Genomic DNA, 16,729 nt, shown 5'->3' on the forward strand with positions numbered 1-16,729 from the left:
AACTATATCAGAAAAAAATTTACCTTCCACGTGCGAATATCCAAGGTTATGTAAACCGAACTTCCGCCGTCCTTGAAGTACAGTCGAGCAAATAGAACTTCTCTAAAAATTTTAAAATACAATTTTGCGAAATTTATTTTTTTATGATAACATCATCATAAGTTAAGATTAAGGATATATGTGGACTGTAAAAGTAAAAATAAAGAAGCATGTAAAGGTGGAGCAACGTTCTATGATTTCTAATCTCACTTGTTTCATAGTATATCGGTGATATCGATATCCTTGAAGATGAATTGTTTACATGGATTTTTCCAGCGACCTACAAGCAAGTCAAAAACATCCACTATTCCTCAGGCATCCAGCTTGAGTCTGCTGTTATTTTTACCTTTTATCATATATAATAATATTGTTAACATTACTGATAGTGAAAGAACAATCAGAACAATGTCAATAAAATATATGCACGGTGTGAGGCAAATAAACTCCCTCTGAATTATGCTAAATACACAGGCTTATTATTTTTATATATAGTCGGCCAACAGGTAACCAACAAATAACCGAAAGCAAATGGTACAAATTACTGCGAATCCCAAATAGGAAAAGTTGAAAGCTACTCCAAATCCCAATGCAGATTTTCAGATTAGATATTTCAAAATATATGTGTAATCAATAAATCATAGAAGATCAGATAATCCTGATAATAATTTAAATTACGAAGTAATGTGAAAGCCTACTAAATTTGGGACTAATTAAAGAATTTAAAGAGCTTACAGTGATGTTGAAAAAAGATCAATCTTATTATGTGTTCTATTTCCGATCCTACACATAGTGGACATAGAAAAGAATTTGGCGATATCAGTTCTCGGGCAAGCTATGTAGAAAATTTCAGAGTGGCGAGATACTAGACTTCGAGGATGTGCATTAAACGATAATTTGGCTAGCATTAAAGGACAGTCAACACTGTTATTTATCATTTTAACTAGGAACAACACAAAGAACTTTTTACAAGTTTCCGTAAAACTGGAAAAAGTGAAGCGATTTAAAAGCTCAGATTGAGGAAAACCAATAGGTGGGTAAAAACCGTTCTCTCGGTAAAACAAATATTTAAGAAACCTTCCTATGACACGTTCCAGATGCATTAAATGAATGTTATGGTGAGGACACCAAATTATGCAAGCATAGTAAAGTTTGCTGCTAATTAATGAATTAAAAAGTCGAATGATAGTGTCACAGTATTGAAAATCTCCTTATGATGAAACCGAAAGTTTTCATGCAGTCTGCCACAACTTTGTTAATATGAAAAGCAAATGAGAGCCTACTATCAAAAACAACCCCAAGATCCAAAACGGTCTGAGGCCTGGCTAAGCCTACCCCATTAAGGACGTATTTAAAGTGAATACTAAATCGCTTTAAAGAAAATGACATTACATAATATTGTTTTTGATTTAACAAAAGCCTGTGCAAATTGCACCATACCACAATCCTATTTAAATTATGTTGTAACTTAAGGCAGTCATCAGTTGAGCTTATTCTATTGTATATCTTGATGTCATCTGCATATAAAGAAAATTCAACATCTAATTCAATCGAGATATCATTGATGACCAATAAAAAAAGAAGCGGACCAAGTGGCACTCCTGATAAAACAGTAATGACATCAGAATCTTATCCACAGCAATGGACATATTGTTTTCTGTCACGTAAATACGACCCAAAAAACCTAATTAATTGCATATTCAAGCCCAAAGCATAAAGTTTATCAATTAATATACCATGATCTAGTTTGTCAAAAGCCTTTGAAAAATCAAGATATATTACATCGGTCTGTAATCCACAATCGATAGAGTCTGCGATAAATTGTGTCACACAAAGAAGATTTGTAACTGTAGAGAGATTTTGGATAGCTTCCAACAATCTGGAAATGTGCCTGAGTTAACACATAGATTAAAAAGAACAGATAACGGGTTAATTAAAACCCGAGCACAATCTTTTATGATAAATGCTGGTATACCGGCAGGACCCTGAACATTGTTTGATTTAATTCTATTGATAGCTTCAAGCACTTCATTTTCACTAATGATAGACACATTTATGTTCACATTTGTATTGTCATATTTAACTTTGTTATGGTTACAGCTAGAACTAGGGATATAGGTTGATTCATAAAATTGTGCAAACGCATTAGCAATATTTTTTGCTCCTGTTACAACAGTATCACCAAGATTCACACAAGATGGTATGCCGGTGTGTCGTCTTTTGCGTCGTATATAACCCCAAAAAGTTGACGGATCTGTGTTAATCATGTCTTCAGAATACTTGACAAATGCGTTATAAGCTATTGATATTTCTCGCTTAATGCTACGTATCAATTCCTTGAATGCAAACGCATCAGCTGTATTTCTGTACTTTAAATATCTCCTTCTAAGCTGATTTTTTTAACGAACCTGCCGAATAATTTCAGGTATAAAGCATACCGGATAGGTATATTGGCTTTTTTTTATACGTATTTATGTGTTTATCGATTATATTAGAACATAAAATAAGCAACAGGCAGAATTAATATCAGTAGATTTATTAAGGACCGACCAGTCAGTATTTAGAATATATCCTCATACAGATTAACAAAATTGGCCTTACGAAAATTTTAACTGGTTCCATTAGACGCTGCTTTCAAAAAATTGCGTGATGATATATTATTCACAAATATACCTACATGGAGAGAAGGATGACGTGGATCTTCGTTTACAAATAGATCATCAGAAGTTAATACTGAACAGCACATGTTGGATAAGACGAGGTCAAGAAGCCGATTATCACAATTTAAAATGGTATTAAATTGTTTCAGTTCAAACGCCTCAAAGATTAATTGATAGTAAGCAGTAAGTGTTTATTTTTTACCCTACGGGCTTAAAAAGATTCTTGACACTACAATTTTTATCCCTAGCTAACAAAAAACCAAATAAATACATTTTATAAACTAAATAACTAATTTTTCTTTCCTTTACCCCATCCCCCCTTGCCCCAGCCTTACTCTTGTTCTCTCCACTTCTTTCATCCATTCCACCCCTCTTCCTTCTTCATTCAATATCTCTGTCACACTCTCCTCTCTTTCTTTGCTCTCCTCACAGTCGTGCAGCATGTGCTCTATCGTCTCTCGCCTTTCTCCACACATCCTACACATTCTCTCACCTTCGCTTACCCAAAACTTATTATTTATTTCTTCATTTCCACACCTAAATCTCGCAATTATTTTTTTTTTCTTTCGCGCTTTCTCTGTCTAGGCACTTTGGTATTGTTTCTGTTATTATCTTTCTATAGTCTGCATTGCACCTAGAATTACTTACACTCGCTCTTCTCTCTTGTTTATCTATGTCTCTGTCACGCATACACAACTCTCCTCTCATACTCAACTCACCCCCATTTATCTCTTTCTCTCTATTTCCATCCATGCGTATCCCAGTCTTTCATAATATCCTTGTCTACCCTTGTGATGTTCCTTCCCTGCTTCCTTTTTTTTTCCTTCCAGTATTCATACAATATCCTACATTCCTCTCTTTCTTTCAACCTTTCATCATACTTTACAGCTCTTTTCCCAGTGTATACTCTTAGTTTCTCTCGTTTACATTCTTCTCTTACTATATAGCCTGGCGTCTCTTTCCGTAGCCCTAACATCCACCTCAAATATTTTTCTTGTACTGCTTCCATCCCTGCATATTCCTTCCATCCCCATATCTCCACTCCATACACTAATACACTCCTAACTAAACTATCAAACATTTTCATCCTTCTTCTTACGTCATGTCCAAATATTCTCTCACCTATACTCCACACCATTCCCATTATCTGCATTGCTTTGACCCTTCTTTCTCTTATGTGTGCTTTTACCGTGTTAGTTGTTGTAAACTTAAATCCTAAATATTTAAACTCCTTTACTGTGTCTATGATTCGATATTCCCAATGCCACACTTTTTTCTCCCCTTTTTCATCTCATTCATTCCACATTCATCCTTCGCCAATATTACCAAATCTTCTGCAAATGCCAAACACCATACCTTTTCTCTCCCCACCACAATTCCTCCCGCTTGTACTCCTCTAAACATTTCCTCGATATCGCTTATGTTACAAGCAAACAGACTGGGACTTAATGGGCATCCCTGTCTCAATCCTTTCGTCGTCCAAAACATTTCGCTTTCTATTCCTCGCACTCTCACACTAGTCACTCTCTCTCTATAAATCTCTCTTGCTGCTACAATTAACTTTTCACTCAGTCCTCTTCTTTCCATGCATTCCCACAAACACTCTCTGTCCACCGTATCAAACGCTTCTTTTAGGTCTACAAACAGTGCATATACCCGACCTCCTTCCTTTAGCAACTCTTTTTCTATTAGATGATGCAGGATATATACATTGTCCATAGCCCCTCTACCTCTTCTAAATCCCGCTTGACTTTCCGGTAATATACTCTTTTCGTTCATCTCTGTCACCAACCTTTCATTTAACACCATTGCGTACAGTTTATATGCCGTATTTAGAAGAGTTATTCCCCGATAATTTTCTACTTTTTCTTTACTACCCTTTTTATGAATTGGGCATATTTGTCCTACTCTCCATTCCCTGGGAAAACCTTTACCCGTCCACACATCATTCATTAACTCGCTCAATCTTTCAATCATCCCATCCGTCCCAAATATCCACACTTCGTTTACCAACCCATCCCTCCCCGGTGCTTTTCCCCTTTTCAGTCTTCCTACTTGTTTTCCTACTTCCTCTACTCGAATCTCCGCTTCCCTTTCTCTACCACCAATCCCGGTTTTACTATCTTGCACTACAATTCTCTCTTCCTTTCCATTCAACAGTTTCATAAAATGCTTCTTCCACTGTATCATAGGTATGTCTTCACTAATCACTATTTTGTTCTTCCGTTCTTTATTTATATACTGCCATACCTCTTGCTCAGTTCTCATGGCTTTAATTTTTTCTTCTTCTTCTTGCTGTATCTCTTCTTTCTTTTCTTTGGATCGTTTTCTATAATTATTTTTTGCTTGCCAGTACTCTTCTTTTATACCTTTCCCCTTTTTCCACCTGCGTAAACATTTCCTTGCTTCTGTTTTTAAATCTCTGCATCTGCTATCCCACCATCTGTTTCTCTTTTCTGAATTTGTCGTTACAATTTCTTTCCTTATGGCTGCTTTTTCAATTTCTCTTTTTAATTCTTCCATTTTCTTTTCAGTTCCTTTTTCTTTAAATTCCACTTCAAACATTTTTTTTATAATGCTCAATTCCTTTTTCATTCCATACCCATATCTTCTTCTCTTTTCCTACTTCATTCCTTAAGCATCCGCTCCCTCTACTTATGCCCCTCACTTTTACTTCTATTGGCATGTGATCGGAGTCCACTCTTTCTCCTATCTTGAATGTTTCTACCTCTTCTTCTGCTAATCCGTTTACCGTTTACTTAGTCTATTACCGATTCCCCTCTTTTACCTATCCAGGTAAATTCCCTCTCCTCGTCCCCTTCCTTCACCCCATTCAAGACTTCCCAACCTCTTTCTTCAATTAATTCCCATAGCAATTTTCCGTCTTTATTTTCTACTTTATCTTTCGATTTTCGTGTGTTTTCCCCGTCTTTTTCCCTACTTTTGTTCCCTATTCTCGCATTAAAGTCCCCTCCTAACAATAGAAATTCTTCTTCGGACTTTTCGATTTTTTCTTATATTTCTTGTTTCGTGTTTCTCATTCCTCTACTATATATTGTGCAGATTCTCCATCTTTTTTTATTTACAATCAGTTTTCTTTCAACTAAGCCCTGCATTTCTATTGCCCCCTCTCCTATTTCTTTTATATCATTCTTCACTCCTGTTATGATTCCACCTTTTGCTCTACGCTTGCGTTTTTCTTTTTTTTGCCCCTTGCAGTTTCCACTGAAATTCCTTTGGCAACACGTCTTTCAGTTTGTTCTAGTCTCTCTCTAGTATCCATGTTTCTGTTAGTCCCACAAATCAAAATTTTTCACGTAGTTCCAAAATAAGTTATCTTTCTTTTTCAAACCCGCAATATTCCAAAAGAGTAATTTTAAACCACTTTTATCTTCCCCATTCGTCTTTCCCATTCCCCTATTATGTACAAAATCTACATTCTTAAACCTAAAGTCTTTATTTGTCCCATCATTATTACCCCTCCCGTTTGTGTTTCTTTCTTCAGTTAGTGCTGACTTGATTTGAGAAATTTTTCTTCCAATTTTCCTTTATTTTCATTCCATATATACATTTTGTCCCCTACTTCCAGCTTCTTATATCCCACCCTTGTTGTGTATCCTTTTTTTCTTTCCTCTTTAGCTATCTCCCTAATTTCTTTTTGAATTTTTTGCTCTTGTCCTGTCCAATCATTATCAATATATATTATCTTTCCTCTCAGTTTATTTTTATTCTTCATCACCTCTTGTTTTTCCTCTCAAAGTGTCTTAACCAGTATTTTCTTGCTTTCCTCTTTCCCTATAATTATTGTTTCCAACACTTTTACTTCTACCTCAATTTCTTTTTTCAAAAATTCCTCTACTTCTTTTGCATCTGTTCTTTCCCTTATTTACATACCCGTAATTATGAAATTGTTTCTTCTTTCTTGCCTCTTTTTTTTTCCACCTTCTTCTCTAAATTGTTGACTCTTTCTTCGAAGCTTCTCTCCTTTTGTTTCCATTCTTCTCTTTCTCTTTCCAGTATTCCATTTATTGTCTGTAATTCTTTTTTTACCCCTCTATTTTCTTCTCTCAGTTGTTTCATTTCTTCCATTAGTTGTTTCATCATTTCCATCAACGGCTCTTGTCCTTGCTTTATTTGTTCTCTTTCTTCGATTTTCAATGTTTTTGCTGGGTCTTTGCGCGGCGAATCGTCTTCTCTCATGCGCCGTACGCCTCTGCTGTCGCTTCCCTCACTATCAGCTCTTTCTCGCCAGGCCGCAAAAACGTCACCAATCTTATCACTCTCAATCCTTTTCTGATTCGACATAACCTTGTTGTTTTTCTTGTCTCACCAGTTGCACTCGCGTTTTTTTTTTTACGAAATATGCTCTTGTGCTGCTTTTACTATCACGTAATCACATTTGTTATCCCTGAAAGTCACTGTTTACTATGACTTTAGCTTTAGCTGTTGCTAACAATGTGCACTCGCTCGCTGCTCAATCAAGATTAATTGATAGTAATCTAACGCCAACGAAGGAGGAATATATAGGACAAATATTGTGATAGATAAAGAAGCAATTAACACCTTAACACAGACAATGTCAATAAGGTGAAGGTTATTAAAAGGAGTGTTAGATAGATTAATTTCAGTACACTGGAGTCTGGAGTCCCAATCTAATCGCAATAAGCACACCACGACCTGTCTCTTTCTTGGTACGCAACAAGTCTCTGTCCCTTCTAATGACCTCATAGTTTTGGTCAAAGGCTTCACTGTCATTAAACCCACTAAGTGCGATTAAATCATAGGCACAGGCAGCTACACAACTGGAGAACCGTAACAGCTTGGAATTGAGACCACGAACATTTTGATAATATAGAGATATAGTGTATTTCCTTTATCTACACTCTTGTTTGATATTGCTGGAAATGATGCTGATGAGGAAGAAATTAAGTTAGGAAAATACTTTAATTGCTACAAGCTAGATATCCCAAAGATATCTAACTTGATTTTCTCAATAGTCCGTTTATAAAAAAGAACAGTAGCTGTTACTGTCCCAGCAAGCATGAGAAATGTCCTCATCACTTAAATTGTCTTTAATCTGAATGCTAACACAGTTGATACACCGCAGTTGGTCATTGCATGACAATCATTTACCATATGTGGACCAGAGCATTTGGGGGCAAGAGATTTTTTTTTACAAGTCTTTAACGAATGATTAAGACCACTATATTTAAAGCATCTAATTACATCAACAGCATCATAGATGTTACAATCATCAAGCCCAATTAGGCAATGACCATAAGGAAGAGCATTTTTGTATGTAGAGATGTTAACCTCTAATATGACTTGAAAATAATTATTAGGATTTTTTATAGGAAAGTATTTAAGAATTTTGCACTGAGAAGAGTCACTGAAGATATATTTATTTTGTTTAATAAGAAACTGATTTATTTGTTGCTCATCAATGTCATTGGATATACCAGAAATGCGCAGCTTCGGTTTTAGAGTCTTTAAGTCACTTATTTCATACTTATCACTCAAGTCTTTTAACTGAGATAATTTTTTGAGTTCACTAGGATGTTGACAAATAAGAACTATGCCACCATTTTTAATACCATAATTTAACTTTTACAATGCCCGGTTCACTATCAGGTTGAATGTTGGATATGATGTCAGATTTGGTTCTGGCTATGGTTTGAGTAACATCTTTAGGTCTTATTACAACTGCAGTAGTATCTGAATATGAAGGAGACTTTATGGTATCATTGACAACCTGAGGGACTTCAACAGGCAAGTTTGGGGATTTCTTCTCGGAGCTTCGTATTTTCATTTTTTAAATCGGTAATTTGTTGGCTAAGTATGAAATAGTTATTTATTGACAGCAGAGGAAAAGTCATTGAAGATAGTTGCTAGTATATCCGGCAGTTTATTCAAACTCTCACTAGTTACAGAACTTGGAATAGATTTATTATGTTCAAAGAAAAATAATCTCATATTATTTACATAGGTACATGTGTAACATATTATCTGCTTAGTCGAGCTTCAGTTATAAAAGATATTTTTTAACGTTCAGAAACAACGGACACAGGTCGGATGCCTGAGGAACACTCGATGTCGTCACATACAACTGGGTTTTGACTTGATTGTAGGTCGCTGGAAAAATCCATGTAGATAATTGATCGTTAAGATCGATATCACCGATATACTGTGCAAAACAAATAAGATTAGAAGTCATAGAACGTTGCTCCATATTTTATACATATTTTAGGAATATCACGCAGATGGTAAAACGCTAACTAAATTTGGCCGATCATCCATACCAACAATTTGATGACGTCATTTAAAAATTTTATATGGTATGCCATTTAAATTTTTGTAAAATAATATACTCCTATATACGTGGTTTATTATTCCAACTTGATTTTGTTTATTATTATTATATTTTTGTTTTGTTTCACGCTTCTAATAGTAGAGGTGTTTTTTAGATGCATAACAGTGATGTAGTGATTGTTAATAATATTATACTGTACCAATTCAAATTGACGGACGTGTCCTTGATAAAATGTTGATTACACCATTTACAAGATAATGTTATGGAAAAACTCACTTAAAACTATGCATAGCATGCTTCTTTATTTTTACTTTCACAGTCCACACATATTTTTATGAATATGATGTATCATAAAAAAATAAATTTCGCAAAATTAAATAAAATTTTTCAGAGAAGTTCTATTTGAACGACTGTACTTCAGGGACAAGGGAAGTTCCGTTTACATAACTGGGATGACTTTTTTATTCCCATGTGAAACCTAAATTTTCTCCCAAATTATTTAATTTTTGATCATACAATTTAATTGGATTTTGTTTATTTTCGATTTCTTTAGTAAACATTTTTCCGAGAAAGTCAGACTGACACGTAGCCTAACAGTTTTCATAAAGTACAGAAATAACCTAATTAGCACCTATCAAACAAGTTCTCTTAGAGATGACTAATTTTCTGTTAAGTGCTCTTCTAATTGCGAAAGAGTCAACTAATGAATGCTTTTTTTTATACATTGACCATAAATCAACTTGACATGATATATATCAACATTTTCTCACTTAAGAATCTATTTTGAGTGACGCTGTCAACTTTGTTGTATTTGTGATCTAGTAGTAGAAGTTGCTAACAAATAATATACCATTTACTGTTTAATTTTTTAGCTAGGTTTACAACTCAGTTACTATTAGGCTGACTGCTCTTGGAATAGAAGAAATATTATAGGATGTATCTTTTTACAATTACAGGGTTATCATTTTATCTGTTCACGCCTGACAATTTTTGCATAGGAAACATATTATACACACCAGAGACGACTTCGTCCAATACATTTTTTTTTAATAAGCAGTGCATAGCAATCACAAAAAAATGGCTGGCAATATTGAAAAAAAAAAAATACTCAATTTATTAATAGATCAGATTACAACGAAAACGAATTTATAATAAATGTTCGAAATCATCATTGTCCGGCGTCGTTAGAGTTCGATTTCTAACTTTAATTTTTTCTAATTGCCCAAATTCTCGTATACTTTTTTCAAGTTTTCAAAACGCTTGATTTGAGGTAGTTTTTCTTTTGGGATATTGCCTGGCATAGAGACGAACAGTAGCATTAAAATTTTTGTCACACTTTCCCGATATTAATAGCATGTTTGTTTTTTCAGAATTCAAAAACATTTTAAAGCAAACGAAAATTGAAAATATTTGGGTGACAGAAATGATTTGTCATAATTTTGGTTCTGATCATTGCTATCTATGCGTTCATTATTATTTAACAATAAAAATTAATCAAAGCTGTTTATGAAACGTAAAATGGGTTGCCTATGCAGAAATATTCACGCGTAAACAGATAAAATGAACCCTGTATACATATTAGTTTTTTGAACTTTTCTTGCATAAGAATTTTTAATCCCAGCTGCGTCAGCTTCATATTACTATGTGAAATTTTTCAAAAAATGCCACAAATTAGAGTATATTTCAAGAAGCAAGCATTGCATTATTTTCGATAAAATCTGAAGTCCCGCAATATGATAAACAGTTTCAAATAAAATTGATTTTATCAGCTAAGATGAAACAAATACCTTTAATTTAGTTTATTATGTTAACCTAGATAAATAAGTTTGCCATTATTTTTAAAAACAAGATATTAAGAAACAATGGAAAGGTTTTGCAATTTTGATATTATTTTCCACATGCCAAGAACTATATAAGTTGCAAAATTTTCATTAATAGTACCAGTATCGAGCCAGAATCAGACACATACAAGTAAAAATAATAAAAAAATGTTTTCTGCAATTTTTATTTTCGTTGCTGCCTTTGTGGCAATTTCTACGCAAACAGGTACGTAAATTAATTTTATTCTTAGTTCATTCCTTTTTATTAATGAAAGTTTTGGTTGCAAACAGATCCTATCTGTCCAGTACCAGATGGAGATAATCCAATACGTTATCTCCCAGCTGAAGATTGTACGAAATTCTACGACTGTAGCGATGGCACGCCGGTACTCTACGACTGCCCCGATGGACTTTACTTTAATCCTGTCCTGCAAGTTTGTGACTGGCCCGAAAACTCTGGGTGTAAGCAAAAAACGGATTAATTTTTAGTTTATTGTACCTGTTTGTTTTCTGTTTTTTGTACAGAGAGGGTATATTAAAATTTTTGTAAAACCACAGCATTATTATCATTCTGTAGTAAAGTAAGTTAAAAATTGCTTTGTTTGATCACAAAAAAGTTCTTGGATTTATTGAAGCGAACACGTCTTCATGTTGGTAAAACAATGCTCTAAATTGCAGTTAGTACTTGTTAGTTCATAATCGAGCTGAAATATAATTAATCATAGCGACAATCTCAAATCGTACGACCAAATTGCACAACTAATTTAATTAGGTGGTCTGTGAAGTAGTTGCATCATATTCAGAAGTTTATTACTAATTGGTTTATAAACTTTCATCAATAAAGTTTGAAACGTTAATATTTTGGGGTTTGCTGAATCCATTTAAGTTAAGAGCAAATAGAGCAAGCTATTAAAAGAATTAAGGAACTATTTTCTCACAAATTAAAAAAAATCTATGTATTGAAAAATAGTTGTAAAATTGGTTTGAGACAAGTAAAATCTACGTCGATGTTTTTAGCTAGTTGTCAAATGTAACATAAGTATAGATACGGATAATATTTACATAATTCTTTTGTTTATAATACTTACATATTGTTTTTATGAACTTATCGTAATAATAATTTTTATTTATTTCAAAGCTTAAAAATAATCTTAAAGATTAAAACGTTTTCACAAATTTGTATACCTTATCACTAGTGTTGATAGTTATTCCAGGTATATTTGTTAATTAATTTTGTTAAACCAAACTGTTTTACCTGGAAGCTGATATTTATATTTTGATTAGAGTTAAAACCACGGATTCATTTATCACCTATTGTCTGGAGTTTAAAAGTCTTAAACGTCAAATTCAATGTGAATTCATTTAAAACGAATGATAAGTTTAGCAGAATAGAGCTTAAAATTTTTAGATTCATATCCATTCATAATTCAGAAGAAACAAAGATTTATTAAAATATTTTTTTTATAATCACACAATAAAAACAAAGTTTACATCACCTCGTTTTTAAAGCCGTACGTCGATTTCTGTATATCTGGTGTAATGCTGGTTGCATAACGTAAATCCAAGTGCGACGATTTTGTTGTTTGATTATAAATCGCATTTTCAACACCAAAACGTGAATAAAATCGCATATTTATAAATTAGTCGTTAAATTTTATATTTGTAACATACTTAAAATGAGCCATTTGTCATAATTTTATATCACGTGTTAATTTATTATGGAACGAATAACGGTTAACGATTTTGAGAGATAATAATTATTTTCATCAATTCTGACCATGTAAAACAGAAACAATGACTTTGATTAGTGTATAGTAAATTTGTATTATTTTTACAATTGCCAAATTCGCCACTTACATAATAAAATGTGAAATTCTCAACATTGGGGAAATGGAAAGTAGATTTATAATCCAGGTTTATGTTTAAACGAGCTTCGTGACCGTTTTCCCGAAGTCACACTAATTTATGATACATTTTCTCGTCAATTACAGCCTACTGTTGTTAAATTTTGAATAAACTGGTAGTGGAACTTTGAACTAATGAAATTTTTGAACGAATAGGAGAAAAACCAACGTTATCACTTCGGAAGTTCTCACAAAAAGAACATCTTAGTCACGGTACATGTCAAACAATAAAAAAAAATTAATATGTTTCTGTATAAAATACAGCTGCATCAGAAACATTTGCCACCAGATTACAGTAAAATCGGTGCATACTGTCCCTACTTCGTTACAGGACAATCTTGACATAACACTTTAGATTTGACGTTTGTATCAAATGAGTGAGTCATGGTTTAATTAATCCAGATACGTGAACTCACAACTGATGAGGATGTCGAGGTTTGAGAATCCAAATTTTATCAGAGCAGATTTCTTGCAACAGGAGTTTGGGTGGATCTTTAACGAAGTAGAATAATCGCCCCCATCTATTTTGAGGATATTATCATTGCTAAAAAATGCCGGAATAACATTTTATATTTAGATATAGGCACATTAATAGTCAGGATGAAGACGTCCTATTTTCACAAAATTTTTAAACGAGTCGAAAGGTGTGTCACAGAAAATTGGCCTGTAAGTAAACGTAGAAGTGTATAAACTGTGTAGTCCCGTAACTTAATAACCATGAATGTCTTGTGTTCATGTGACAGTGATACTGATGTATCAAAAAAAAGTAAACTTGGATTCATGCCATTTTGAGAATTAAATTTTTAATCAATAAGTAAGCGAATAATGTATGTTAGAGTATCTATAAGAAAGAGGTAAGTGGGAAATTGAAACTGAATCTCTCTGTATATATATTTTTATATAACATTTATTGATCGATGACCTATTTTCTTTGCACTTCGTTCACGAAATGTCGAAAAAACATGAAAATAGTCATTCATGGGATGAACTCTATTACAACACGTTCTAAGCTTAAACTCGGGAACTAGAAATGATCAAAGTTTATTAAACGTTAATTCTGATTGTGATTTAAGCACCTATCACTGTAAAATTTGACATATTATCATCCGCCTGATAAATCGCTAGTCAAAATTTGTCTAACCACTATAATTAATATTTTTCCACCAAAATATTAATTATAAAATTAACTGCAGTTTAGCGTTTACATGTGTGTTTTGTTAGTACATCCATACATTTTGTGTTAACATGTTTCGTTACTGTAAAATAATAGAAATTAATAAATAAATAAAATTTTCAAAATTTTAATAAATTTACCGAACAAACTAAATTTATTTGACTCCGCTTTAAACTACTTAATTTTTTGACTTTATTATTTTCGCTGTTGTATTGCTTCCTACAATACGTCTAACGTCTTGGAAAGCAAACTCATTATAAAGCAAAAATTTATAAAAAATATTAATTTTTGCACCACTATAAACAAAAAAAATCAACTTAAGTGCAACAGAGAAAATAATTTACGCAGTGATACACTAAAGGAAAACTGATGCTCGTAATCTCGTTTTGTTCTGGGTAATTTTCACTTTGTCTTTTAAATATTCGGACACACTGTTTGGATAAAACATCTAAAATTTACTGTTGGAATTAATTTTAACAATAGTCGGTGATGCTTTATTATGCGGGAAGCTTTAAAAAAGACCATTTTCACAGAGTTTGACGTTTATTAGCACGAGCCGCTAGGCGCGCACTAAAACTCAAGGGAGTGTGAAAAGAGTCAATTTCAAACGTGTAGGACGCTATACTTTCTCTACTCATAAATGATAAGCAGAATAATTGACTTTGTGACCTTATTATATTATTACTTATATTTAAGAAATCAATAATTTCATTAAAATCTTTTAAAAGAGACCATTAATAAGTATTTAAACTTTTAATAATTATTGTAAAATTGGAACAGTGTTCTAAATTCTAACTAAAGGAAGCTGTTTCTGTTTCATTGATAGTTCAGTAATAAATATATTTGTCGAATACTTCGATGAACATGAGACATCTGGATCATTGGAGAAATCCTCTATTACATCTTGTACCTCATTGAGAGAGGATGGTTCCACCAAATTGACAATTTTCCTGTCGATTTTCATTTTATTTTAAAGTGAGTCGTGAAGATATCTCTCTGCGACACTACTTGACCGCCAACCTCGGTGCCGTTTGAGGGTTAATCAATCACTGTCTGCATTAGCTAGGAGTGTGGCCGATGAACGCCAATAACAGTGTCCAGTATAATTTTCTGTATTTGGTAACTAACTTCCACATCTGCGCAACTTCTTTGGCCATATTTCCGACTTTGTTGATTCCAACCACTTGTCTAGTAAACCTCCCATTCCGGCAATAAAAAAAAATCTCTTTTCGGACAAACTTTAAGGGAGAAGACTGGTCTATTCTTATAAATCTCATAAAAATTATCCATCAGGGTAAAGCTTCTAGGTAGTTTATTCTTTGTATTCTTTATTTTTACGAATAATGCTTATCATAAAACTTGTATGCAGTCAGTTGTTAATCTCCAGCACGTTAACAAGCTCCTGTTAATCCAATAGCTATCACCTTCTATTAATTTCAATATAAATCATTAGTGTTACTCTGTAAAAATTAAAATAAAAAAAAAACTTTACAAGTAAAAATCGACTAAAATCTGCTTCAGTTCACCCATATCAATGTTCAGATATACAAGGTTACAATAAAAGGAAACAAATTTATTACGACTAAACGTTACAGTAAATGTTGAAAATATTCACCACTTTGTTCAAGGAACATGTTCACTCTCTTTTTAATTTGGAAAATGTTCTGTAACATACTTTCGTCAATACTTATGTTGCAACAGGAACTCCTGACTGCTGAAGATTTTTGCGGATTCTGTTTAAGTCATCTGAAATCATCAACCACTTTCTCAGACAATGAAGGTCTTTCAGGAGATTTCCCTTTCCCTAATGTGAGCCTCTGACGATGTTTCATGAAATATGAAATTATGGTATTTGGCCAGATATTCTTGCTTACAAGCGCTTACAGAATAAACATACTCTTCATTTACGGATGTCCCATTGCTATAACAAGACAAAAGTGAAAGTGTGTTGTTCAACAGAATAAATCATTTTCACGGTCTTCATTGTTTTGTTGTTTTGCGCTTGGATCAATAAGAATGATTGTAATTCGCACCACTTAAAAAACGTTAAAACAGTAAAAACGATCATTTTAAATGACAGACGATGACAAATGACATTAGTGACAAGTGAGAACCATCATAATGAAGCATAATTTCAGCGAAGCGGGGTTTTTGAAATCCATGGCCAACTACACCCTTATATAGAAGTAATTTCACCACGAAAGGGTACAGGGCCGGGCCATCAGTGGCGTAACATCGATGCATTGAGAAGGGAGGCTCGGCTGAGTTGTACTTCTTTCAAAAACAATTAAAAAAAGAGCAATTTCTACAAAAGAATACAGACAACCATTTAATAAAAATAAATTAATTTGTTTGTTAAAAAAATAGACTTACGTAACAATAAATTATGATAATCTATTACACAAAATTTGGTATTTTTAATTATTAAACGAGTTTATAATGTGAGGGATTATAGCATGAGTAAAAAATTTCACGAACCCCTCATTATAAACCAGTATCATATACTATTTTATAGTCGACTAGTCTTAAATCAACAGTTAAATCTTTAGATAAAGCGGGCTTAAAACTCTGAGAATAAGCAACCTATGACTATAATTATATGGTTTTTAATTTTCTGGCACAATTTATCGATACCGTAAAGTCGGATTATAATAAGGCTTAACGTTTTCTGCCTTTAACATCGAAGTAATAATCACAGTTCATATTCTAGCATAATTGTCGTTTATAACTAGAGCTTCGACTGTACCATAATTTAACAGTTATTATTGTTTACTAAAAATTACCTTTTTACATAATATATAATATTTTAATATTTCAAAATCGAA

The 16,729-nt window shown here is 33.1% G+C and overlaps 1 protein-coding gene across 1 annotated transcript in view; it reads right to left on the reverse strand.

The window, feature by feature from the left end:
- The window catches only part of LOC135137628 (uncharacterized), a 430,031-nt gene that overhangs the window by 354,570 nt on the left and 58,732 nt on the right, over positions 1–16,729 (reverse strand). The window lies entirely within an intron of this gene.

This window comes from Zophobas morio, unplaced genomic scaffold (assembly GCF_036711695.1).
Source record: "Zophobas morio isolate AGI-343-1 ecotype UQ-CSIRO unplaced genomic scaffold, CSIRO_AGI_Zmor_V1 ptg000029l, whole genome shotgun sequence".
Classification (NCBI taxonomy): domain Eukaryota; kingdom Metazoa; phylum Arthropoda; class Insecta; order Coleoptera; family Tenebrionidae; genus Zophobas; species Zophobas morio.